The sequence below is a fragment of the Tachyglossus aculeatus genome, unplaced genomic scaffold (genome assembly GCF_015852505.1).
Source record: "Tachyglossus aculeatus isolate mTacAcu1 unplaced genomic scaffold, mTacAcu1.pri scaffold_12_arrow_ctg1, whole genome shotgun sequence".
Taxonomy (NCBI): domain Eukaryota; kingdom Metazoa; phylum Chordata; class Mammalia; order Monotremata; family Tachyglossidae; genus Tachyglossus; species Tachyglossus aculeatus.
In genome coordinates, this window is record NW_024044858.1 from 568,509 (window position 1) to 572,626 (window position 4,118).

The following is a 4,118-nucleotide window of genomic DNA, read 5'->3' on the forward strand; positions in this document are numbered from 1 at the left end:
GGGGCTCCGGGGTTCCCGGCCCCCGGCGGCGCGGCCCTCCCTGGGGTCGAGGCGGCTCCTCCCCGGCCGGGCAGCGGACGAACGGACAGACAGACGGACGGACGGACGGACGGACAGGCCGCCCGCCCCCTTCTCCTCCTCCTCCTCCTCCAGCCGGCGCCTCCCTTCTCCGGCCCCTCTTCCCCGGGCCGCCCCTCCCCTTCCAGCAGGCCCCCTCCTCTTCCTCCCTCCTCTCCCCCCCACCCCCCCCCTCCCTCAGAGTGGCGCCGGCCGGCCCTCTCCCCCCCCCCCCCCTCGACCCCCGACCCCTTTACCTCCCTGGGGCCCAAGCCAGCGACTCGGATTTCTCCCTCTCCGGATCCAAGCAGGGAGCCCCAAGATAGACTCCGGCTTTTCCTTTCGAGGCCGGGGGGCAAATATATTTAATATAAAATATATAAGATATAATATATATATATATGTATTAGCTGGGATGGAAACTGGCGGGGGCAGGCATCAAAGAGCCATTGGGTCGGAAAACCACCATTTTGGGGCTTGGAAGCCCGGAGTCAAAACTTGCAGGGCAGAGCTTCGCTGGGAGGCCGGCCCCAAAAGCAGCGGGGACAACTGCCCTCGTGGATTTGGCATCTGGGCCCTCTCACTCCCACACTACCGCCTGCCCCGCCCTGGAACTTCTAAGTCTTTTGTCTCTCTAGAGCCCCAGGTTCCCCATTTTCCCTCCTTCCCCACCAGGCCCCTAAGGAACCCCCTTACATCGGATTCCCCAAGGCGCTTTCACAGAGCCTTGTCTCATCCCCTTATCCCTACTCCTAACCCTGAAACAACCGCCCCACTACTTTTTGTTTCCCAAGATTCTCCCTACCCTACACACTCAAAATTCCCCTCTCCAAATGTTCTGCTGCTCCACAAGTCCTCCACAGTCCTGTTTGCCCAAGAGCCCCCAATCCTTGTGTTTCCTCAAAAGTTCCAGCAAGGGCCGCCCCCCAAAGCCCCTCATCTGCAAACCCACCCACCCCAAGTTCCTCAGATGTCTGTTTCCCTCAGAATCCCTCACGGTTTTCTGTTTCTCCAAGCACACCCCATCCAACCTTCCTACAGACAGATGCCCAGTTCTCCCCCCAAGAATCCTCATGTCTCTCTCTAGAGGCCTTATGCATCCCTTCCTCTCCCCAAAGTCTCTTCCTGATCCCCAGTCTCCCCAAGAGTTCTCACATCACTGCTCTATCTTTCCCAAGAGTTCCCAAATCCACCACATCTCCAAGAGTTAAAACTATATCTGCCTCCCCAGGAGCCCTGGTAGATGAGTCTCTTCAGAAATCCTGGCCACTGCCCCGACTCCCCCTCCAAAGCCCCTCCTCATAACCTCTCTCTTCCCACGTATAGCATTGCCCTTCGGTCTGAAGACCATACTGCCAACAAGGAGTTTTTGAAAGAGATTTTCTTGCACACATCTGTGAAAATATTTTGTCCATAAAAATACAGAAGTACACCTTTTCTGGCCCCTTGGCTTTCTGGATGAGCATTGCTCAGGCTCAGATAGTTAAGAGAGGATGTGTGCTGGGTGCTTTTACAGTGGTAGTAATGGTTTGCTCTGAGATGTCCTCACTCTCTTGTCTGGTCCATGCTCTTGTCCGGTCCCTCGGTGCCCAGTGGCACACATTGTAACATGACTGGTAGGGGGAAAGGGTGCAGTCTGTGGTAACAGAACAGAATACCAACAGCCACCACTGGCCATAGGGCACTGGAGAAGTTACTTATCCTACTATTTGCCTCTAGAATCTCACTCCTGGAGCCCGTATAGCCTGTCTTCCCAAGACCCTGCCCCTGACGTCCTATGATTTTCACATATATATCTCTCATCTCCAAGGAGCTCCCACCCACGCCTTTGCCATTCCAAACCCTTCATAGCCACCCCAAATTCCAGCAAGTCACCCAAAGCTTTCTGCCTCACCCAAAGTCCCTGGGACCTGCATCCCTGCCACCACTCCAATCTCCCTCTTCTGTCCTTCTCCTAACATCCTCCTGATTTTCCAACTTCCCTATCCTCCCCATACCCCCAGACCTACTCATTATCCACTGGCTTTCTATCGGTACCCTCCTCATCCCTAGTGAGACTTTTTTTTTTAACCATCCAACTCTCTTCACTTCTGTTACTGGAAATCCCAATATAGGACTTGGGACCCATAGAGCAGAAAAGTACCTATTGGCAAGTCTGGGTAGACCAATACTTCATATGGCTCCCCACATGCATGAGAGCCTTTATTCCCACTGTTCACTATGCCCAGGACTTCAGAATCACCACACCAGCAGCTACTGTAAACACCAAGAACTCCCACCTTCCTTCCCCAAGTTTTGCCTCTACCTACAGTTTCCTTCTAAGCCCTCTACCTCTCTTGTGTAGTCACGGCCACATCTACCCCATCCCTCACTCTTATCCTTTTCCCCATTTTAAAAACCCCACTTTATGAGCAATCCCTCCCCAGTTGCCCCCTTGAGCTCCAGGTCTGGGGCTTCAGACCAAGAGAGTAAAGTTTGCCCAGCAACATCATTCGTTACACAAGACATACCTCCAAAGGATAAAATGTGTCCAGTGACATTCTCTCATTTTACTTCGTCTTGAAGTAGAAGGCGATTTCAATTTCCTGATCCCAGACTGGTTTTTGAAATCAATTCATTCATTTAATCGTATCTGTTGAGCACTTACTGTGTGCACAACACTGTACTAAACGCTTGGAGAGTACAATTCAGCAACCAAGAGAGACAATCCCTGCCCACAATGGGCTCACAGTCTAGAAGGGGGGAGACAGACATCAAAACAAGTAAACAGGCGTCAGTAGCATCAATATAAATAAATAGAATTATAGATAGATATATACACATGAAAACAAGTAAACAGGCATTAATATAAATAAATGGAATTATAGATATGTGCATATACACACAAGTGTTGTGGAGTGGGGAGGGGGGTAGAGCAAAGGGAGCGAGTTGGGGTGATGGATAGGGGGAGGCAGAGGAAAAATGAGGCTTTCCAACCTGAAACAACAGCACTTCATCAACGTCCCATCTTCCTATTAAATTATTAGTACACCCTAATATTAGTAATCATGTCAATTATTAATGTCGTGTTCCCTCAACGGTACAATCCATCACTGTACAATCTCTAACTTCACTAACTCTGAAATCCCACTTTCCCATCACAACCTCCTCACCTGCTTGCTCTTCCAATGTACCTGCTTCCCACAACACTGTCCCGTTCCCCGACAAACACTTCCTATCTTTTTACCTCCTCCGCTTATCGCAGGCCACCGTGCCCCATTTAGACTCCCTACCCAACCTACCTCTTTTAACGGACAAATTGCTGTCCTCAACTCTGCTCTCACCACTGAACTCAACTCCCTTGAGCCCCTGCATACCACCAACCTGCAGCCCCAGGTCACCTCCGCAGTACACTTTCTCCATTCTTGAGCTCATGCCGAGGAGCGTGCTGGAGGAAATCCAGGCATCAGGCTGACCTCGTCCATCTCAAACTCACCCTCGCTTGCTATAAATCTGCCTTCTCCTCTACCAACAACAATGCTTCTCCTCCCTTATTGATTTCCATGCCCACTGTCCACCCCAATTGTTTTCTCTCCTCCAACTCTGTCCTTGGACCCTGCAATCTGACTTCCAACCCCTCCACTCCACTGAATCCCTCCAAAGCCACCGATAACCATCTCGTCAAATCCAGCGGCCCCCACTCCAGCCTTATCTTTTCAGACATCTCAGCTCCTTCAACAGTGTGGATTCCCTTCTCTTGGAATCACTGACACTGCCCTCCTGGTTCTCCTTCTGTCTCTCTGGACGCTCCTCCCCAGTCTCTTTCACCTGCTCCTCCTTTCCCGTTCACCTTCTAACTGTGGGAGTCCCTCAAGGCTCGGTTCTAGGTCGCCTTCTGTTCTCCATCTACACCCACTCTCTTGAAGAACTCATTCACCCACATGGCCTCAACTTACCACCTCTACTTGGATGACTCCCAAATCTACCTCCAGCCCCTTCTCCCGTCCTCTGCAGTGAGTCCGCGACCAAACTGTGATTTGTATAAGAGGCATCTCGTTGGCTTATAAATTTGTCTGGACGGT